General features: G+C 41.3%; 1 pseudogene; it reads right to left on the bottom strand.

Moving 5' to 3' along the window:
• LOC111913609 (very-long-chain 3-oxoacyl-CoA reductase 1-like) overlaps positions 1–20,982 on the bottom strand; it is a 37,597-nt pseudogene extending 16,615 nt beyond the window's left edge.
• Between the last annotated feature and the right edge of the window lie 3,953 nt (positions 20,983–24,935).

Raw genomic sequence — 24,935 nt, 5'->3', positions numbered from 1 at the left:
TCAGGGTGGAGCGGAGCCCCCAAGGGCTCAGGGTCGTGTTTTTCAGGTTACAACAGAGGAGGTTAGGGCAGTGCTGGATGCAGCTGCGGGTATGTTTCTTCCTTGATGTCTTGTTATTTTGTTACTATTTTGGAGTATTGTATATCTGCTAGTCTCGTTGTGTGGTTTCTGGTATTGTATTCGTTGTTGCTTGAGGGTTATGGTATGGTTAAGGGTTTGGTGTTGGGAATTTCGTTGGTTATCATTCGTGAGGGTTATTAGTGGGAATCCGGCTTTTGGTCTGAATGTCGGGTAGCATCTGCAGTCTAAGGAGTGGTTAGCTGAAGGTCGGGTTTCTTTCGAGCCGAGATGATCCATGTTGATATGTGATTTTGTGATGGTTGCTCGTTCTAGTGGGAACCAATTCGCATGTAAGGGACTGTGTTGTGTAAGGTTGATAAGGGAGGTCGGTGATGGCGACCGGTGGTTGATAGTCAGTGCTCTAAGTGGGGGAGAATTGGAAAATTCTCCGGAAGATCGATGGGCATGAGAGGTTGTTTAGCTGCTTGGGATTTAGCAGTGGTTCTGTCAGCCGGGCGTAGGCTGGTATGAGCAAGTGTCAGTCAGACGGGGCGGGATACAGACCAAGGGTGATTGATTGTGGAAGGCCTGAGATCGGGCCGGGATTGAGTATATAGGATGGAGATTGAGTTTGGAACCCCTAGAGGGCTAGAACAGTATGCATAGGAGAGTTTCCCGGAGGGATAACTCGAAATGATGAATGCTAGTTGAGCGGTCCGGATAGACTGAAGGCCGGTAGGCTCGGAGGACGGTCCAGACAGGCTGAAGGCCCTGGAGGGCGGCCCAGACCTACTGAAGGTTCTGAGAGTGGTCCAGATTGGCTGAAGGCCTGGTAAGGCGGTCCAGTCATGTTGAAGACTCTGCATGTGTTGATAGATCGATACGAGGAAATGGATTGAGTATGTCGCAATGTTTTAGCATCAGAAGGTCTGGCCCCGGGTATTAATCATGATTAGTGAAAGGTAGTACATGGGCTCGAGAATCCTTGCGAGCAGATTCAGAGCATGTGTGGTGCATGGGATAGCAGTTATGCTATAAGAAAATGGTGTAGTATTGAGTGAGCACCGTGGCACTTGTTGTAGTGACAAGGCAGCCAAGTGGATTTCCTTGGTAAGGAAAGGGAAAGGAATGTAGATCTGAGAGGGAGTGTAAGTTCACGGAAGTGAAAGGAGTAGTGCAGAGTTATGATTGGGGTGTTCCAATCATGGTTGACGAGCAGTGTGTCTGCGGCTGTGGTATGGAATCACATCCGGGATGGATGTTTGCTGAGGTCACGGAAGGAACTTCCGAGGGTGTAGAGCCAAAAGGCTCGGAAGGAATGCAGGGATGGAATCTTGGATTTCCAGTTAGATTTTGATCAAGGATTTGTGTATGCGGTGGAAATTCATCCTGGGGGATGTTTGGAGGTATCGCCAGCGTATCGGGTTTTCCCAACCCGAAGATGTTAGAGCTAGTTCAGCATGGGTATGAGACTGCGGTGGAGAACTCATAGGAGTTGCTCTGAGGCTGAAGGATGTGTCATCCTGTCAGCATGGAGTGGATAAATTTGGGCTCAGGCCGGGAATTCCGGTGGTTCATGGTTATTTCTAACTCGTATAAGTCGATTGATTGTTGTGATTTGGAGCGAGTGATGCATCATGGGGTGGTACTCAGTTGATAAGTGTGGTCATCAGAGGGTGAGGCCGGTGGCCGGCTTGAAGCGGTGGTCAGAACACCGTGGAAAGGAAAATTGAGTTTTGAGTTCCGATGGTTGTGCTTTGAGGAACCTAGTCTGGTTAATGCCAGGTGGTGCATTGCGAGAATAGTTCTGAAGTTGTGTTGCCGCAGGCTTCGAGGACGAAGCCTAATTTAAGTGGGGGAAATTGTAACATCCTGGAATATCATAAGTATAGTTGAAGGGCTAAAAGTGTAAATGTGAGAGGGCAACTCGGCGAGTCCACGATTGGACTCGGCGAGTAGGGTCGCGACTCCGGTCGCGTGTTAAGTGACCAACTCGGCGAGTAGCATGGGTGGACTCGGCGAGTTGGTGCTGAGTGGAGAAAACCCTAATTTCGGAAGTTGGGCCCTATATAAAGAACATAACACTTCTTCCCCAGCCTCTTTACCTTCCCTTTGAGTTCCAGAAACCCTAAATTCGTGTGAGCCTTCCTTGGTGAGAGATTAGAGCCTTGGAGGAGGTAATATTGGAAGGAAATTGAAGAGCAAGAAGAGTGGAGCAAGGGCTTTGTAAAGAATTGGTTCATTCATCAGTGGGAGCCTTCATTTGAGGTAATAATCTCCTGTTTGAGCTTTTGTGCATCTAGATCTATCTTTTGTGGGGGTTTTTGGGGCATAAATGAGGTCCATCTCAAGTTTGGTGTAAGATCTGAGGTTGCTACCTCAGATCTAGGTTGTTAATGATCCAGAAAGCCATAAAGTCTATGCTCAAGAGTTGTTGGTGAAGTTCTTTTGTCCTAAACCCTAGACCTAGAGTGTAAAATGCCTAGATCTCCTTGGATTCACGTAAAGTTTGCCACTTTACGTGATGGATGGTTTGTAGAAGGGTAGATCTATGGTTTGGAGCTTCTGCATGGCTTGGAAAGCCTCTTTATGGTTTCCGATCTAGGGGTACTCGGTGAGTCACAACGGTGTACTCGGCGAGTTGCTTGAAGATAGGCTGGAACTCGACGAGTTGGATGAACAACTCGGCAAGTTGGATGATGATGGGCAGGAACTCGGCGAGTTGGAAGAACAACTCGGTGAGTTGGTTGCAGATAGCCTTGCACTCGGCGACTCTATTCTTGGACTCGACGAGTCTGGTCGTAAGGTCCTAACCTTTCTTCTGGTTGAGCTGTGAATCGGTGAGTCAAGGGATGACTCGGTGAGTCGAGTATGTAATGACTCAGAGTTGTTGGACTCGGCAAGTCTCGGGGTGACTCGGCGAGTTGAGTCGCGGATTGGGAAAGTTCTGTGCATGGGGACTCGGCGAGTCATCGGGTTGACTCAGCGAGTAGAGTTAGTCAGGGGTTGACTTTGACTTTGAATTTGACCAAGGATTGACCAGTTGACTTCCAGGGACATTTTGGTAATTGTTGTCATTTACTTTGAGTTCAGTGTTTTGGTGGTTGGCCAGTGGTGGAGATCGTATCAATGGTCGGAGCAACTTGGGTTTATCTGTTCAGGCGGCAGTTGCGAGGTGAGTTATCCTCACTATATCGACAGGGTCTACGGCACCAAGGCCGGCCCTTTATCGGATTGTGATCCGGGTATCGTTGTTATGTTATTGCTTTGCTATGTTGCATCCTGGTAGTTAGGATGGTATATGTTAGAGACCTGGTTAAGGTCGGAATCCTGGTATATAAGATGATGATATGCTAGTGACCGGTTAGGTCGGTATCCTGGTTAGGATGATGTTATGCTTTGTGATCTGCTAGATCGGTTTGATTGGATGCGAATTATTACATGTTTGAATGTTTATGTGCACATGGTTGTTAGACTGTGTAACGACTCAAATTTTTCAAACAAATTTTTCAATTTTAAAACATAATTGTTTCCATTAAAAACAAGGCATAAATAGTTTAATTATTCAGTCAATACAATTATTCAATATCCCCAAGATCATAAAAACAATCCCCAGTGTGTATCGATCATGTCGGCGCCTTCCCACGGTCCTCGCTAGTACCTGAAATACATACACAACAACTGTAAGCATAAATGCTTAGTGAGTTCCCCAATATACACTTACGCACATACGCCTTTCCAGGCCCTGACCTTCCGGTCCTCATTACAACGCCTTCCGGCCCATAACATAATCGCCTTTCGGCCCATAACATATTGCCTTCCGGCCCACATATCATACATAGCACATATAACAATTAACTTACCACATATAGCAAACATATCACATAACATATCCGACCTTCTGGTCACACAGTCAAACCCTTCCGGGTACAGTATAGTGAGAAGACTCACCTCGTATATGCTGAAAGCTAGCAACTCCTGAAATGACTCGTGCACAACCGACGAGCTACAACCTCCCTATAACATTACATAACTCATTAATACTTATATCTTCTAAGTGTGACTATCCCTAAGAAGTCAGACTTAGGTCAACTCTGGTCAACGGTCAACGGTCAACTCGACTGGACTCGGCGAGTACCCTGGCGACTCGGCGAGTCTAGTTGTCTTCACCAATTCCTGCATGATCCCTCTCTACTCGTCGAGTATCCCTCTTGACTCGACGAGGTCCTCGTGGAAGAATCGCGGGGCCACCCCGACTCTACTCGCCGAGCCTGAAGAACAAACTCGGCGAGTCCCAGTGAATCTTCAAGCTACTCGCCGAGTCTGATCATCCGACTCGGCGAGTCTACGCCATGCAGTCGATCGAACTGCTTCCTGGGATACATTTATACTTGAATATACAAACATGGGACCTTCTGGACCTCTAAGGGTCCTACTACAAGGTTAGGAACGTTGAATAACAGCACAACAATCCATCTAGACTCCAAATGGGTTCCATAAACCCTAAATCTAAAAACACATCAAACAACAGAAGGGAATCCGAATTATTACCTGTAATGTGTCCTCTCTGTGTCCCCCAAATCTCAGGACTCGATCCTCCTTGCTATTCCTTTAGCAAAATCCCTCTTCTTCTTGCCTAACCAATTCTTCCAAGTTCCAAAAGCTTTCTCTCCTGCTCTAGACGTCCACAGCGATTAGGGTTCTTCTCAATCGACCAAAAGACTGAAAATGACGGCCTAAGAGGCGTTATATACGATTCAAACTGAACGGTTAGGGTTTCTGCTGAACAGCGTCGACTCGCCGAGTCCATACCTAGACTCGTCGAGTCCAGTCGCGATCCCGCGACCAAGTCTGCGATCCTACTCGGCGAGTCTAGGCTCCGACTCGCCGAGTCCCCTCTTCAATAACCCAAAAACATAATTTAATAATACCTGAGATTTCGGGCTGTTACAGACTGAGGTTGGGTTGAGGCGGGACCTGCTTTGTGTTGTAGGCTAACATACCCAGGGCGGACCGGTTATCCCGAAGGCCTAGCGAGCGGTCCGGATAGGCTGTAGGCCCCAAGAAGGCGGACCAGACTTGCCGAGACTCGGAGAGTAGACCAGGCCGACTGAAGGCCCAGTGCGGGCGGACCAGTCATACTATAGACTCAGAGAGTGGACCAGGTGGATTGAAGGCCCGGTGCGGGCGGACCAATCACACTGTAGACTCGATGTATGTGGTTAGACTCGATGTATGTGGATAGACTCGGAGGCTGGACCAGGTGGACTGAAGGCCGGTGCCGCGGACCAGTCACACAGAAGCCCCGAAGTGCATGGTTGTTCTATGTTCTGTTATGATATGGCATGTTATGCGTGTATGGTATATGTGGTTGGTATTTTGGGGATATCTCACTAAGCTTTCGGGCTTACAGTTGTGGTTTAATGTTTTTCAGGTTCTTCAGGAGACCGTGGCAAGGCAAAGGCGTGATCGTACCGCTCCTCATGATTGTGTTTTATGATGTGGTTCTGGGAAGACTCTGATAATAATTGTATTGAAAACCTTTTTGTAATAACTTTATGAAAATGGGTTGTTTTTGAAAAGTTTAAATTGATTGAAATTTTTAGACCGTTACAAATAATTACACCAATACAATAAATATGGAACTTAACAAAGTTTCACTCCATTCCCTATCTCATAACCTCTACTTCCATCTATCATCTTTACCCTTGAATACAACCTTGGATATACGACATTAAAAAGAGACACGCAAGAAAAAAATGTCTTGTGAGCTACGTGGGTTTTAGACCATAAAACATTTCAATCATTTTCAATAAATAATACTTTCATTCATACTTTAAAGTATTTTCAATCATTTACAAGAAAATCATTTCATACATAACATAACATAGTTTAGACCATAAAACCTTTTCAAGAATTTTCAAGGGAAACTCTTTTCATGCACGTCATATATATCATTTCATTTCAAAAGACATCTTTCCACATTCCATTCTCTTTTATCATTAAGGGCTACTAACGATGTTCAACCGTTGCCATTTTTATACTTAGGGCTGAACAATATCTCACAACGGGGAACCGCCACCCTGATAGATTCATTTATATCCCGTTAAAGGGACATCATGTCTCGAGCAATATATTATTTTCATAACTTTCCATGCTTTATACATTCTATATGTAACGTCCCATTTTTCACAACCTAAATTTTTCATTTTATTAAGGTGAAAATTCCCCATTTATAAGTCTATTAGTAAGAAAAACTGTTTATTCCAAATTACATTTATTAAAAATCAGAGTATCATAGAAAATGTTAAAGCCTCAATGTTGTTGATAAGTGTACAGTCGCGCATCCACAAGTTACAACTAACTTCCTTGGCACTATTCCTAGGATTACCCTTGCTCCTACACCATTGGTTGCTTTTGTGCATGCTTGTTGTACACAATACGGGGTCAGATAGACTGTCGAATAATCAAATCTGCCCTAAACCCACAACCAAACAAGGAACAAGAAGTAAGGCCAAGTCGATCATTCTAAGGCTATTCAATCCAAATCATATACAACTAATTAACTTGTAACATCCATAAAATTCAAGCCAATTTAAAAGTTTTTCAACATTCAAAAAACCTTATTACTTATTACAAAATGTTTTCAAAGTAGTTTGATACAAGAGTATCCCAGAAATCAAATCATAAAAATGCGAGGAGGTGCACGATCACGCCTTCGCATTCGCCTTCCCACGATCATCCAAAGTACCTGAAACAAAATCCGAAACTGTAAGCTCGAAGCTTAGTGAGTTACCCTAAAATACCAACGCCATACAATCATAATCATATCATATCAAATAAACAACATGCATACAGAGTCTACAGAATGACTGGATTGCCCTCACTGGGCCTGCAGTCTATTTGGCCCACTCTCAGAACCTTCAGCATGTCTGGTCAGCCACCCGAGCCTTCAGCCTGTTTGGACCGTTCTCCGTGCATTCGGCCTGACTAATGTGCCCTACTGGGCCTGCAGTCTATCCAGATCGCCCTGGGTATGTTGACCTACAACACAAAGCAGGTCCGCCTCAACCCACCCCCAAACACAATCAACACATAGATAACAATGCTAGCATATACAACAGTCAAACTGATCTAACATATCACTAATCATAGCAACATCCTATATACCATGATACCGACCTAATAGGTCACTAACATAGCATCATCCTATATACCAGGATACCGACCTAACAGGTCTCTAAGCATATCATCATGCAATGAACCCGGATACAAACAGAAAGGGTCGGCATTAGTGCCTTCGACCCTGTTAGTATAGTGAGGACAACTCACCTCACAATGTCGATTTGAACTGAAATATCAAACTCCTGAAACATGGATCCAAACACCAACACCTACAACCACCAATGATCAACTTCCATAAATACCCAAATTACCAAATACCCCAAGAAGTCAATTCGCCAACCATTGGTCAAAGTCAAAGTCAATGGTCAAGGTCAACAGTCCATGTTGACCCAACTCGTCGAGTACAGCCATTGACTCGTCGAGTTCCTTCAGAACTCAAAGAATCATGAAAACCCTAGTTGACTCGCCGAGTTTCCAGACAACTCGTCAAGTCCATGCAGTGTCAAAAATGTCGGGAAAACCCTAACTAACTCGTCGAGTCATCTTACTGACTCGTCGAGTCCCTGCAGAACCAAAAACGGGAAATCTTCATCCGACTCTTCGATTTGACCATGCAACTCGCCGAGTCTCTTCATTCCTTTTCTTATTCAGAAGCTTTTAAGCAAAACACGGCTCCAAATTGTAGATCTAGCCTCCTTGGGCAAAGTTACTATGTAAAGTTGCAAACTTTACATGCATGCAAGGCCTTAAATGCCAAAACCAAGCTAAGGAAGAGATTTAAGCCAAAGAGAAGGGCCAAATCATGATAAATTCGATAAATTTATGACTATGAGGGCTTAGAGGAGTCCAGATCTGAAGTTACAACTTCAGATCATGCTCAATACCAGGAATGACCCACAAAATGGCCTTAAACCCTTGAATAAGGAGATCTAACACTAGAATGATCAAGGTAAAACATTCTTACCTTCAAACAGAAGCCAAGACGAAGTAGGTACTGGATCTACAAGCTTCTCCTCGATCCAAGCTCTTGAGTCTTCAAGTTTCTTTCACTAAAACCGCCTTCCAAGCTTTTTCACACACAAAATGAGGAATAATACACGATTAGGGTTTTTTGAGGTTGAGGGGGACGATAAGAGAGGCATAGGGTGGCTAATGAGCCTTTAAATAGGGTGCAAAACCCTAGAAATTAGGTTTTCATATTCCAGCTCCAATTCGTCGAGTTGGGTCCTCCAACTCGTCGAGTAGGTTCTAGAATCCACGCGACTTTAACCTTCTTTACACGACGAGTTGGGGCATCCAACTCGTCGAGTAGGTCTAAAAACATTAATATAAAACTTTAAAATCTATACCTGGGAGTCGAGGTGTAACAATTCTCCCCCACTTGAACTAGACTTCGTCCTCGGAGTCTGTTGTGGTGAACAACTCCGGGTAAAGCTCCCGTATCTCTCTCTTCGGCTCCTAAGTCCACTTGGATCCCCTCCGATGCTCCTATTGTACCATTACCAAAGGCACCTCCTTGTTCCGTAGAACCTTCACTTTCCTCTCCAGAATGGCCACTGGCCTCTCCACGTAATTCAGGCACTCATCGACATGAATATCATCTAATGACACTACTGCCTCCTCATATAGTATGCACTTCCGCAATTCCGAGACGTGAAAAGTGATGTGGATCTGACTAAGTCTATACACCACCTTGCTAACCCTGGAAATAATCTTGAATGGCCAATGTATCGGGGACCCCAACTTTCCCCTCTTCTTGTAGCGAATCACACCCTTCCAAGGTGAGACCTTTAGCAGTACCATGTCACCCAACTAGAACTCCAACTCAGATCGGCGTCTATCGGTGTAACTCTTCTGCCGACTCTGAGCGGCCTGCAGCCACTTTCTGATCTGTGTAACCTCTCGGTAGTCTGTAAAACAACCTCTGTCCGTCCCATCACCCTATGACCACTCTCACCCCAACAGATTGGGGTGTGATATCTCCGTCCATACAACAGCTCATATGGTGGAGAATCAATACTGGAATGAAAGTTGTTGTCATAGGAGAACTCTGCAAGGGGTAAGCAGGAGTCCTAGCTCCCACCGAAGTCAATAACGCAGGCTCTCATCATATCCTCGAGATTTTGTATGGTCCGCTCACTCTGGTCGTCTGTCTGCGGATGGTAGGCTATACTGAAGTGTAGCCGCGTGCCTAGTTCCTCGTGGAAATTCTCCCAAAAACGGGAGGTGGACCGAACATCAAGGTCTGAGACAATAGAGATCGGTACCCCATGGCGAGCAACGATCTCACAGATATATAAGTTGGCCAACTTCTCGGCCGATGAACTCTCCCGTATCGCTAAAAAGTGGGCGCTCTTGGTCAATCGATCCATGATGACCCAAATAGTGTCGAAGCCCCTTGCCATCCTCGGTAGCTTGGTGATGAAATCCATCGTGATCTGCTCCCATTTCCACATGGGAATCTCCAGAGGCTGCAGCTGGCCATGCAGCCTCTGATGCTCGGCCTTGAACATTTGGCAGGTCAAGCACCTCTCAACGTACCATGCGATCTCCCTTTTCATGCATGGCCACTAGTAACTCAATCACAAATCCCGGTACATATTGGTGGCCCCGGGTGAATAGAGAAGCGAGACTTATGAGCCTCCTCCAGAACAATCTGTCTGACCCTATCAGATATCGAAACCCAGACCCAACCGCAACAGTTCTACAATCCCCAACTATCCCGCACAAATCGGATGTTCTCGCCCCTGATCCTATCAAGCTTCCAGTTCTCCGGCCGCATACCCTTAGCCTGAGCTTCCCTAATGAAGGTCACGAGTGGAGAATCCATATATATCCTCATACATGCAACTGGAGTAGAAGATCCATCTGACTTACGGTTTAGGGCGTCTGCAAGCACATTCGCTTTACCAGGATTGTAAAGGATCTCGCAGTCATAATCATTAACTACGTCGAGCCACCTGCCCTGTCTCATGTTCAGTTCAGGTGATCCATGATGTGTCTCGGACTCTTGTGGCCCATGTATATGGTACAGCAGACCCCATAGAGGTAATGTCTCTAGATCTTGAGAGCGAACACTACCGCTCCCAACTTAAGATCGTGTGTGGGATATCTCGTCTCGTGCAACTTTAGTTGCCGCGATGCATATGCTACCACCCGTCCTCTCTGCATAAGGACTACTCCCAATCCGGTGATCGATGCATAACAAAACACCACAAAATCCTCAACTCCCTCAGGGAGTGTCAACACTGGCGCCTCACAAAGTCATTGTCTCAGCGTCTCGAATGTAGTCTGCTGCTCAGGGCCCCATCGGAAAACCACCCCCTTCCTCATCAGATGAGTGAGAGGTACCGCAATCTTGGAGTAATCCTGTATGAATCTCCGGTAGTACCCTGCCAATCCCAAAAAGCTCCTGATATCCGAGGTAGATTTTGGAACCTCTGTTGGATTAGTGTCTAAGCCCGTAATCATATTTGGTAAGTACTTGACCCAGTTGTGCATGGTCCTTTTGGGTTGCCTTCACCAAAGCAACTTGACTGGAGAAATAAATAGAGAGAGAGAGGTTATTATGATTTATTAATGTATTATAAGAATAATATATTAAAGGATACATCATATTTGTTTAATTAATATTGGTCAATAATTAATTAAGAATTAATTTTGTGATCAAGTGTAATTACTTAAACTAGAGGGACTGAATTGTAATTATGTAATAGTTGCAAAATAGGGCAATGGTTATCCTAGTTGTAGGATGGATGAATTCAAGGGATAAGATATCCTTGAAATCGTCCAAAGGTCCAAAGGGATAAGGGTTATCAAGACTTATCTTTTGATTGCTTGGTGGGCAAGTAACTAGATAAGGATAAGGACTGAAACCCTAATCTCTACCCTATATAAAGACCCCTAAGGCCTTAAGAATTCGTCCACTTGCTTCTAAGAGATCCCAAGGCCGATTTCTACCTCTACCCTTCTCTCTCTATAGCTTCTCCAACTGCTTGTGGTGTTTGTGAGCCATTAGAGGTACTACACTTGTGGTACTTGCTTTCAAGACTTAGGGTTTGAAGATTTAAGTTGTTATTGCAATATAACAACAAGAGGTATGTGATCTAACCTTCTATTAAATTTCGAAAATAGTAGGCCACATTAGGGTTTTATTCATGTTTTCATAATGTTGTGTATATAATAGTGAAAACATAGATCCAAATCTAGGGTTGCATGCACACATAGGATTGTATGTATAAAACCCATCAACCTCCCACTACAAACTACCTGGATCCTGGCCAGATCAACCAAAATCCCTCCTGGTTAATGAGATGTCCAAGGAACTGAACCTCTCGTAACCAAAACTCGCACTTCGAGAACTTGGCATACATCCGCTATCGTCTCAGAACTCCCAATAACTCACGAAGATGCTCCTCGTGCTGCTCTCTGGTCTTGGAACACACCAAGATATCATCTATGAACACAATGATCGAGTGATCGAGCATCAGTACGCAAACCTGATTCATCAGGTCCATAAATATAGTTGGCGCGTTGGTAAACCCAAACGACATCACCACAAACTCGTAATGTCCATAACGAGTTTGAAACGCGGTCTTCTCCATGTCCTCCTCCTGTACCCTAACCTGATGGTACCCATACCTCAAATCTATCTTGGAGAACCAAGATGCTCCCTGTAGCTGATAAAAGAGGTCTTCGATCTGTGGTAGTGGATAACGGTTATTTACCGTCAACTTTTTCAACTCCCGGTAGTCAATGCACATCCGGTGTGAACCATCCTTCTTCTTGACGAAGAGAATCAGGGCTCCCCATGGAGAAATGCTCGAACGGATGAACTGCTTGCCCAACAGTTCCTGCAGTTGTGATGACAGCTCCTGCATCTCTGGTGGTGCCAATCGGTACGACGCCTTGGCGATAGGGGCCACACCTGGCACTAGGTCGATCCTGAACTCGACCTGCCTCTTTCGAGGCACTCCGGGTAACTCCTCCGGAAACAAATCAATGAACTCTCTGGCCATCGAAACATCCGAAACTTAAACGTGATCCCTGACTTGTGTATCCACCACATACGCTAAGTTACCCACACACCCGTGCTAAATATACTGTCGATCCCTGGTAGCTGAGCAAAACCCTAATCCCAATCTGGTGCCCTAGCCGTAGATAACTAGTTCTCCCACACTTGGGGTTCGAACTACCACTCGCTGACCCTCGCAGTCGATCATGGCACCGAAGTGAATAAGCCAGTACATACCCACAATCGCACATACATCTCCCATGGGAATCGGTATCAAGTCTATCGGGAAGGATACCCCAAAGATCTCCAGAATGCAACCCTGATAAACTGAAGAAACAGAAATCTCGTGTTCGTTGGTGATAGAGACTCGTAACGGACAATCTAACTCTCCTACTGGCAAACTGAACTCCCTACTGAACGATTGAGATACAAACGGCCGAGTTGCCCCCGAGTCGCATAATACCAAAGCAGGTAAGGAGTTCACTAAAAACGTACCTAATCATAGATACAACACACATATAAGCATAAAAAAAATTTAATCAACAAGATAAGGGATAGAAACATACCAGCCTCCTCGGCTGTAATCTAGAAGGCGCGTCCCCGAGCCTTCGGAGGCTCTGCTCTACCGTGAATCCCATCAATAATCCTCAGTGTAGCCAGTGCTGGAGCCTACGCCGGCCTGACAACGAGTTGTGGAGAGTTGGTCTTCACGTTACGGACCTGATCGCTGTGATAGCAGATCCTCATATCCTGAACCAGGGCTGGCTGGTAAAAATCCTGCACAAAGTGCCCTTCCTTGCCACATTTGCGACAAGCGCTACCCGATCTACAAACTCCCGAATGGCCCTTCTTGCACTTCCTACAAGTGCGGACGCGCTGGCCCACATACCTAGAATCAGCGGTCTTGGGCCACTTCGACGCAGGGTGTGACTACACCGGGGCCTGCCTTTGCTCCTGCAATTGGAACTCAATCTCCAGCTCATTCCGCCTAGCAACCTCTTGTAACTCCAATAGTATATCATAACGCTGGGTAGCAACAAACAGACGGATGTTGGTCTTGAGCATGCTCAGATAACGTGTCATGTGAGCCTACTCAGAAGCAAACTCCGGGCAAAACATCGCCCTCTCAGTGAACATATGGGTGATCTCCATCACCGTCTCCTCACCCAGCCTCAAATCCAGAAACTCTTGTGCCATCCGCTCGCGCTCAACCCGTGGAATGTAGCGAGTGCGGAACATATCCCTGAAATGCTCCCAAGTAACTGCAACTCTCTGATCATCAGTATAATACCCTGTCATCAACCTCCACCAATCCTTGGCTCCGGACCTCAGCAGGTTCAAAGCACACCTGACCTTCTGGTCAGCAGGACATGAGCACGTGAAGAAACATCCCTCCACGTCAGATAGCCACCTCATGTCTATGATTGGGTCATGAACCCCATCAAAACTCGGGGGCTTCGTGTGATCGAAGTCCCAGTACTGAAAAGATCGGATGGTCCCACCACCAGCGGCTTCGGAGACTACAGTGGTAGCCGTCTCCGCAAGAGCTGCATAGCGCCCATCAAAGTACTCCACCAGAGTGGTCTTGATAGACCCAAACATATCCGACAATTGTGCCCGGAACAGAGTAGCAACCTCATGATGCAGGATCTCTCGAATGTTGGCGTCCAACTCATCCGACCTCATCTGACTAATGACCTCGGACACTGCTGGTCCCTCCTGGCCGTCATCTCCTGATCCTGATCCGGATCCAGTGACAAATCGTCTAGTAACCACCATGCTGAAAATATACCAAGAGGATATCTGACATTTCATTTAGTAATTTGGGAACCAACTCCCAACAAAGCACTAGGGTTTGTAACTTCCTTGTTACGTGTATGGGTCTTGTACTTTCAGTAGTACATGCCCATACTACCTTCCACACCTACCCATATTTGTCTCAAGTATCATCACAACGCCCTAACAACATACGTAAGCATGGCGTGCGCTCAATCCTTACTCCTATAGGAAGGATAATTATTTCATAACTGGCTGACTGACCCCGTACAACTCACATATGAAACTCCCACCAATCGTGCAGCGCTCGCGTATGCTAGTCATACACAACGTTGGACCCTATAGACCTTCAAATATTTGATCCTACCCTAAGCCCTTCATCAAACAAGAACAGTAAATAAGGCCAAACCAAACATTATCATGCTATAAGATCCTAATTATGTACAACTATGATGCACACACTAAGCAACTACAGTAATGATGTCAATTTCATATAAAGAAAACCCTAGGCTATCAGGCATCATATAATCAGACAATTATATCATGCAATACCTGAATATATGAGCCTCACCCACACTTAGCTATCTCAGAGATACGGGGATCGCCCACACTCTTATAACTAGGAGATACGGGCCTCGCCTACACTCAGCTGCCTAGGAGGTACGGGCCTCGCCCATGCTCCGCTATCCAGGAGATATGGGCCCCCCGCCCATACACCGCTAACTAGACATACGTACAAGTATCACGCAGACAACAAGTATAACCATAATCTACCATTTAATATTCATACTTAAATAATACTAAGATACGGGTCCTACCCACACTTAACTACTAATCATAAACGAGTCTAAGATACACGCCCTGCCCACACTTAACTACTAATCATAACTTAGATCTTGGTCTATAAGTCATCCATACTCCAAACTAAAAACATATAAACAGAGATCTAGGCCTTATGCATCATTTAAACTCGTAAAGCTTCTGCCTTTTCCTCCATGCATGGCCTTTTGGGGTTTAAATGGCCAAGATGACATCTTAGAGCTTGCATGGGGGCTCTAATGGCATAAATTTTGCACCTTTATGCCATAACAACCCTTAATGATTCCAGATATGAAGGTATCCTCACTTGGGACGTCCATATCCCAAGGATCAAGCTTCTTGGACCAAAAACCCAATAAAGTGAAAATAAGGAGATCTAAGAAACTATTAGGAAAGTTAGAGACTTGATTACCAGAAAATGATGAGGATGGAAGGAAGTCTTTGGATCTACTATCTTCTCCTTGAATCCTCTAGCTTCTTCTTCTTCCAAAAGCTTCAAAAACACATAAAGATCACTCAAAAATGTCTCACAAGCTCACAAATGTGTTAGGGTTTCTGAAACTAGGGTTTGGGACTTGTAGGTTGGGTATGAGGCCAACAAGTGGGGATTAGGATGCTTAAATATGGTGCAAAACCCCGAAATTAGGGTTTCATCCTGGCAGCCCTATTCGTCGAGTCGAGGCTCTCAACTCGTCGAGTAGGTGACTTAAAATCATGCAACAAATCTGGTTCCTACTCGAGGATTTTAGGCTACCAACTTGTTGAGTTGCTTCATAAAAGTGAATAAATTATGATTAAATGCGTACCAGGAACCAGGCGTTACAATTCTCCCCCACTTGTCTTAGACTTCATCCTCGAAGTCTCCTGCGTCGGGAAACAACTCCGGGTAGTGCTCCCTCGTCTCCTCCTCGGGCTCCCAAGTCCACTCTGAATCCTTATGGTGCTGCCACTGCACCTTCACCAGCTCAACCCTCTTGTTCCATAGCTCCTTTGTCTTCTTGTCAAGAATAGCTACTAGTATCTCGATGTAATTCAGGCTGTCATCAACCTGAATATTAGACTTGGCAAACGTGTCGTGTCATGTCAGGTTTGTGTCGTGTCAAGAAATTAAACGGGTTGAAAGGGATTGACCCTAACCCGACCCATTTAATTATTGTGTCGTGTCATGTCAACCCGTTTATTTTCGTGTCAGGTTTCGGGTTAACGTATAGACCTTATAAATATGTTGTGTTATGTCTTCTTGAAACATTTTAAAGGTTGGAAAGTAGGAGTTATGGATGCAAAAATGAAAAAGTGAAACATTGGAGTTAGGAGATCGAATGAAATTTTTTTTTAGTAAGTTTAGAAGGCAAAATGAAAAGAGTTGAAGTTGGGGAGCAAATGGGATATGTGGTGAGGATGAGTAAAATTAAGTAACTTTGAAAATTTGAATATTATTTCTAATTTTTGAGTTTAGCCCACTACAAGTCTATAACATATAATATATTTTAAAAAAATATGAAATTTATAATAAATAATATATAATTAAACGGGTCATATTCGATTCATCTTCGTGACCCCAACCCTACACGTTTAATTATCGTGTCGTGTCGTGACAACCCGTTTACATAAATGTGTCAAAATCTCTGGCCCTAACCCGCTAATTTCGTGTCGGGTTCATGTCGGGTTTTCGTGTCGTGTCTTGTTTTGCCAGGTCTACTGAATATTCTCTAGAGGCACAACCACTGAGTCATCCACTAAGCACTTCCGTAGCTGAGAAACATGGAAATTGTTGTGGATCTGGCTGATATCTGCTGGAAGATCCAAACGGTAAGCAACCCGGCCTACCCGCGCCAACACCCTGAACGGATTGATCAATGTGGGGCTCAGCTTTCCCCGCTTCCTAAACCGGATGACACCTTTCCAAGGTGACACCTTCAGGAGAACCATGTCTCCCACCTGAAACTCCAATTCTGAACAGCGCTTGTCGGCATAGCTTTTCTACCGACTCTGAGCAATCTGGAGCCTGCTCTGAACCTGTTGGATCCTCTCAATGGTCTTGAGTACTACCTCAGTACTCCCCATGACTCTCTGACCAACCTCTCCCCAATATATTGGGGTCCTACATTTCCTCCCCTAGAGCATCTCGAAAGGGAGGTCGGTCCATGCTAGCGTGGTAACTGTTGTTATACGAAAATTCTGCTAACGGAAGATACGTATCCCAACTGCCATCAAAGTCCAAGATACATGCGTGTAGCATATACTCGAGGGTCTGTATCGTCCTCTCGCTCTGTCCATCCGTCTGAGGGTGGAAACCGGTGCTGAAGTGGAGACGAGTACCCATCTTGTCGTGAAACCGCTTCCAAAATCTGGAAGTGAAACGAACATCCCGGTTTGACACCGCTGAAACGGGCATTCCATGACGTGCCACCACTTTGAGAAGTAGATCTTGGCTAGCTTCTCAGCCAATATACTCTCCTGGATCGGGATAAAATGGGCGCTCTTGGTCAACCGTTCCACGATGACCCATTTTGAATCTACTCCACATGCGGTGTTGGGAAGCTTGGTGATGAAATCCATGGTGATATCCTCCCATTTCCGCACGAGAATATCCAGCGGCTGCATCTTGTCGTAGGGGCGCTGGTGCTCGGCCTTGACCTTCCTGTAGGTCAAGCACCGCTCCAGATACCATGCTACGTCCCGATTCATGCAGGGCCACCAGTAATCAGGGTGAATATCCCGATACATCTTTGTCGCCTTAGGATGGATGGAGAACCTCGACTTGTGGGCCTCATCCATCTGAACCTGTCGTACTTCGCCCCGGTACGGAACACAGAACCTCTTATGCAGGGTCAACAACCCGCGACTATCATAATCAAAGGAGACCACCTGGCCTATGATCCACTCGCACTTTCGGCACTCCTCCTTTAGGCCCTCGACCTGCGCCTCCCAAATCTGCTCTAGCAACGGGGTAATCACTGTCATCCTCAAACATATATCTCGAATCGGGGCCGCCACTGCCTTGCAGCTTAGGGCATCGGTCACCATGCTGGCCTTGCGCCTCCCAAATCTACTCTAGCAATGGGGAGGAGATTTTTTAACCTTGCAAGCCTTGATTCCTTTTCTCATTTGCTTGGTTGCTTAATTCACCAATTGAATCAAACACTAGGTGGTAAGGGATTAGGAAATCACCATGAGAGGGTTTTCTTGGATGCAAAACACATTTGAATAAGGATGAAGAGAGTGTGTGCATCTTATTTCCTCATTTCTCATTTATTTTAAGACATATAGTCTCATCATGTTCCAACAATGTTAGGGAAACTAAGAAGCCTTATCGAGTCCTTTTAAACATTTAAGCCATCATTTTTCTATTTTCTTACTTAGGTTCTAATTTACCTAATCATGTCCCTTTGTGATCAAGCACGCCACCAACATTCCATTCCCAACTAATTCCATTAGTTAGTCATTAGCAATACTTAGATTCCGATATATCTTTTCATCTACCTTTCTTCCTGAAAGTCTTACTTTAGGTTACAAAAATGATACTTTATCCTCAACAAGGTCTATACGTCTTGTTTTACTAATGATATTTTCCTTCAATGTTATTAACAAGATAACTCAATCATATATAAATTTCGTTCTCTACTACCTTTTTGTACTAACGGGTACCATACTATTGAAGTCCTTATATACTTCTTGAATGTTGTCCTTATACCATTTCATCCACTTTAACTGATGTGTCAAACCAAAATATCATTTCATGAGTTAACACATTTCTCAGGCTTATAAGCCTAAGAATACCATGACCAAAAGATCTAAAACACATGGTGTAGTTTCAACTCAACTTTCAAAATCTTGTGTCCGAATGGTCTCATCACTTGTAACTTCTTTCTTCCCAACTATCTACCCCTTAAAATAAGCAAGGGCATTTTTTAAGGTTAAATCACAAGATGATCCTCATCATGTAGCAATATATTTAATTTGTTTCTTCACAAAAATTCATTGCCTCACATTTACTCCTCATTGAACTTGAAATCTACATTTGCTTTTCACCGTTAATCATGTATAGCTTCTATCATAACTTCAACATGCATGTGTTCTTTAACATTTCTGCTCGAGTACTCGACTCTTCCATTCAACAGTTCGTTAGTTTAGCTTCTCATGTAACGTCGTACTTTACTTATTTTTATTTCTTGTTCCTTCCTCGTAAATACACAACCAACTATTATATTAATTGATTTCACCATCCTTTAGTCACAGTCAACCGACCCATAATGCTCTGAGACAAAGTTCCATTTTCTATACTCATTCATAATAGAAGATCTCATTATCATAAGTCTACCCTCTCTTTTTCCGGTTGTCAAATCCAAGTTAGAATCAATAATTAAACTTAATACTTAATTGTATTTGAGTGTACTTGGTTTGTTCGTGTCACTCATAATTCCAGGAAATACGTTTTGTTCTTAATCAGTCTCTAAAGTGTTGTGAGCTCTTATGACATCACATCATCCCAATTTCGTATCCTTCTTACCATCTAACCCATAAAATAAATAAGGGCATTTATTTTAAGGTCCAAGCTAAGCAGTTATCGCGGTAAAAAATGTAATAGCAGTCACATGTCGCTATTTGAAATCGCGGTTCTCGCGACGGTATAGCGGTGATATAGCGTTTTTTATATTATTTAGAATTTATATATACTAGAGTATTAATCATTAAATCATACTTCAAAGTTCAACCCAATCCAGTTAATTAGTTAATCAGTAAATCACAATTCACAAATCATATTTAGTTAATGATACTTCACATATCATAATTAGTTAATCATACTTCACATACCAGTTACCAATGTCACGATTAATCATACATTAACACAATCAACAAGAAAACATATGAAATACTTACTATTTCATCATATTTTAACACAATTATAGTTACCAAGTAAAATGATTAAGTAATCTCATAGTTAATCATAGTGTAGTACTTTAAGTTTTTAACACAATTAGCAAGACTACACATACAAGGTTTCAATGGAAGTCATGGCAGTAACAAAATTACAATTTTATTCAATGGAATGACACAAAAGTTTTGGTTTGGGCTAAGAAAAAACAATTTTATTCAATGGAATGGCAAAAAAAAACATTTTTTTATGTAAAATTTCCCAAAAATGGAATTTATTCAAATAGCGGTTATAGCGCCGCTATAACGGTGACCTTAATCGCGGTAAATCGCGGCGCTAATAGCGTCAATGCTATTCTAAACCGCTATTTTGAAATAGCGTTTCTTTACCTCCGCTAACCGCTATAGCGCCGCTATTGACTACATAAGGTCCAAGTCACCCTATAATTCTTACACTATAGTAGTTTGCCTCTATGAATCGTCCATGGGAATTTCAAAAATTTCCTTTACTCATCATCGTCTTTTTGACAATCCTTTTTAATAAACTTAAAGGGTTTATTCATATCCATACCTTGTTGGTACTATAAGATCCTTGATGTTCAATTTGCATTCTACGATATTCCATCATGGGAAGTCGTCTTCCTCCTTGATCAATCATAGAACATCTTCCAAATACTGCTCCTTCATCTTCATGTTATCACATCTTGAAGCCTTATTTCTTTTGACGCCCGCATCACGTTCTCTACATAATTTTAACTTTCCATCACCATTCATACAACTTGTAAGTAGGGCTTACCTTTTGGGTTCACTAAAGGCGGAAATTTGCGTAATTTATTTCATTTTTGTCATTTTAACAGGTTATCCGGTTACCAACAGGTCACCTACACGTGACTTGAAAACTTAAGGGTAACAACGAATATTTTTAAAAACTTAAGAGCTTTTATGAAATTAGCCAAAAAATATATAAAAACGTTTTATATGTATTTAAACGTAAAAACACACAAACACACACACACACACACACACATATATATATATATATATATATATATATATATATATATATATATATATATATATATATATATATATATATAGGTAAAGGTTCAAATGAGAACCTCTAAAGGTTAAGAACCTAAGAACCTCTAAAAAAACATCACTTCATCTTTCTAACATAAGCATCATCGGACCTTTTTTTCACCTGACTTCAAACATATCTTCATCTTTATTTCTTCCTTCATCAGAAAACATCCACCATTTCCGCCGTCCTTACCACCGACGACTTGCTCCGACGACTTTGTTGCCGCCACCATCGTTGTTGAGGACAACCCAACGTCCATCTCCCCCCTCCTTCGTCGCTAGCCTACTATCTACAGCTCCATTCTCTATAGTGATTCCAGATCTGAAGAAATAGGGGGCTAACACCACCACCGGCGACTGCAACACCACTGATGACTGCTGCTATCTTCTTTCACACCTGATCTGGTCAAATCTAATGCAGATTTGAGTATTTTGGTGCTACTTCATAAAGGTTTTTGTTACTATTTCATCATTTTGTCGTTAGATCCACATCAGATTTGTTCTCATATCGTTGATGTTGTCGTCGGAGCATCACAACTCACAAATCACAATCATCATGGAAACCTACAGGTGTTAATCTACTATTTGAACTCGTTTTTTTATTTGTTAGTTCCTCACCAACGAAAATATTAGTTGGATCTATACCAGATCTGTTTCTCTCTAACTCAGCTTCATATGTTTTTCTCTGATCTATCGTCAAACACAACCAGATTGTTATCAGATCTAATATGTTTGTGCATTTTCATGTTAGATATGGTGTTTGTGTATGTGGTCTATTTCATGGTGGTCGGCAGCGCTTCCACCACCGCATCAGATCTGGTCTCCAATTATGGTGTTTACATAAAAAATTTTGCAAAAAATGATGCACACAAGGTGCTTGATGAAATGCCTAAATGAAATTAGGTTAATTATTAAGTTGTGAATTCAGTTGTGAATGTGAATGCTACTGGTGAAGTTTTTTTAGAATTTAAACAGTAAATATGGTAAATTAAGCTATAAATGAGTATATAAACTGTTAATTTAATGTCGCCTTATATATCTAGTAAGATCTGATGTTTAATGGTGATTATGGATTTGATGTATATGGTGCACACAAAGTTGTTAAGCCGTGAATGTGTTTTTTATGTATTAATTTGTGAATATGTAAGTTATAAAGCCATGAATATGTATTTTTTGATGCACTAAAGTGTGAATTAGTGTCTAAATATTGAATTAAGCTATGAACTAGTGTCTCAAATATTGAATTAAACTGTGAATTTGTGTGGTGCACACATTGTATCTGATGAATTTTGTATATTAAACTATGAATTGTGTATTTATTATATTAACGTATAAATATAAGTTTTAATTTGAAAATATGGTTGTAAATATAAATTTTTTTGTCTTAAATTGTGAATTTATTAAACCGTGAATGAAAGTCTAGAAATACTCTATTAAATTGTGAATTTGTGTGGTGCATTCTCAAAATGAGACTCATAAACTATTTTATTAAATTGTAAATAAAATTCTTGAAATGTAAGTTTTAAGTTGAAAATATTTTTGTAAATATATATTTTTAGTGTACTAAATTGTAAATTTTTTAAATTAAGCTGTGACTTTTGTGTATTAAATGTGAAGTTACTGTATTAAGCTGTGAATTGACTATCTTAAGCTGTAAATTTGCTATGAATTTTATGTTTGATTCTGAAATATGAGATGAAAGAAGAAATATACACAAATCTAGTCTTCCCCAATTTTGAATAAAATACATAAAAATTGAACTATAAATATTATGTAAGATAAACTTAAAAAAACACTAACCTCTAAATATCAAGGTATAAATGTAAGTTTTAAGTTAAAAATATGGTTGTGAATATATAATTTTTGTGTATTAAATTGTGAATTTATTGTATTAAATATGAATTGATTGTATTTAAACTGCGAATTGACTGTATTAAGTTGTGAATTAATTATATTAAGCTTTGAATTATTATTATTATTATTATTATTATTATTATTATTATTATTATTATTATTATTATTATTATTATTATTATTTATGAATTTTATGTTGGCTTCTAAACAATGAGATGAAATAAACATTATACACATATATGTTTTTCTCTAACTTTTTGAATAAAGTGCATAATATTTAAATATTGAATATTCTGTAAATTAAAATTTGAAAAAAAATATTAGCCTCCATATGTATATATATAAATATAAGTGTTCTGTTGAGAATACGGATGTGAATGAAACTTTTTTGTTTATTAAAATTTAAAATTATTGTATTAAGCTGTAAAATTTTGTATATTAAACTGTAAGTTGACCGTATTAAACTGTGAATTTACTGTATTGAGCTGTGAATTTTTATAAATTTTATGTTAAAATATGAATTTTTTATGTATCAATGTTTGTATTAATTTTCTTGTGAATATATTTATTATTTGTGTTGTATAAATATGTAAGAATGTAATGGTTTTTATTGTTTTGCATTAAAATTAAAATGAGTGAATATTAAACTGTGAACGTAGTATTTAACTTGTCAATGAATAATTGTATCTGCAGATCTGATTTAGAAGGAATCATGGTTGCAACGGTGACACAAATGGTTGTTGGCGGCATGTGGTAGTTAGTGGTGGTGGTAAAATTTGGGTTTGACTTTTCTGAATTTTTGAATTAGTGTAAAATGTATTGTATTAAGTTGTGAATTTTGTTTATTAAACTAAAATGGACTATATTAAATTGTGTATTATCTACATATTCTGTGTTAAAATAGTAATGCAAATATTAGATTATAAAAATTATGATTTTTCAATTTTCTCACCAAATAGGACAAAAAAAATCAGGATTTTTACATATTTAATAAGCATTCATATGTTTAATAACTATGAATTTAGGGTTCTTACGGTTCTTAACTTTTTTTGGTTCTCATTTGAACCACTCCCTAATATATATATATATATATATATATATATATATATATATATATATATATATATATATATATATATATATATATATATATATATATTAAAAGTCAAAGCTTTGAGGGTAAGTATATGGACCCAAAGGCTCGAACCCACGACTATCGTTAGAGGAAGCTAACACCCCTATAGTACACCAACATGTCTATTTTGGTTTTACCTTATATATATATATATATATATATATATATATATATATATATATATATATATATATATATATATATATATATTATTAAGGATATTGCCTATTTCTTGAAAATTAACAGGTACAATGTATATTACCCCATTTACAATAATATTAAGCATATATAACCAATCTTATATCGTATTACGCTATACTTATTACACTACACGAAACTAATCTCCTAAACACAGCTGCCATCAACCCAATTCTCATCGTCTCCACCAACATCTCCCACCGAAGGTCCATGGCTGCCGACTTCCCCAACCAAAGATGCAGTGATGTCTCTCGCCTCTCTTTCTCTCTCTCTCTCTCTTTCTCTCTTTCTCGATCGCCATCAGAATGAAATGGAAACCCTAATTTCACCCAATTAGTTACCACACTCACAAAAATGTACAAAACCACCATCGACATCTTCAAATGAACATCATCGATTTCTTTTCCCAAGTCATTTATCCTCTGTAACCGTCATCATCCGTCGACGAAGATCAGAAACTACAAGCACAATCATGCCCTGAACACTTAATAGGTATCTACACATTATTGTTCCAAACTATATCCATTGATGCTTTCCCTTACTCTCGATGCTTTCCTTCACCCTGACTATTATTTTCTTGCTCTTCCCTATCTCGAACAGTGAGTTACTTCCATCACTGCCTTCTGTTTCTTCTCTCTCTCTCTCTCTCTCTCTACATCTCTATTTACTTGAAAGTGGTTTACGTTTAAAAATTGATGACTAATTTGGTACTTTCAGGGTGATTTCTGATGCTTTCCTTCACCCTGACTATTATTTTCTTGCTCTTCCCTATCTCGAACAGTGAGTTACTTCCATCACTGCCTTCTGTTTCTTCTCTCTCTCTCGCTCTCTCTCTCTCTCTCTCTCTATACATCTCTATTTACTTGAAAGTGGTTTACGTTTAAAAATTGATGACTAATTTGGTACTTGGGTAATTTCTGATGCTTTCCTTCACCCTGACTATTATTTTCTTGCTCTTCCCTATCTCGAACAGTGAGTTACTTCCATCACTGCCTTCTG

Source organism: Lactuca sativa, chromosome 1 (assembly GCF_002870075.4).
Source record: "Lactuca sativa cultivar Salinas chromosome 1, Lsat_Salinas_v11, whole genome shotgun sequence".
Taxonomy (NCBI): Eukaryota; Viridiplantae; Streptophyta; class Magnoliopsida; order Asterales; family Asteraceae; genus Lactuca; species Lactuca sativa.
Note: the sequence above shows the minus strand (reverse complement) of the source record. Positions and strands in the feature narration are given on the sequence as shown.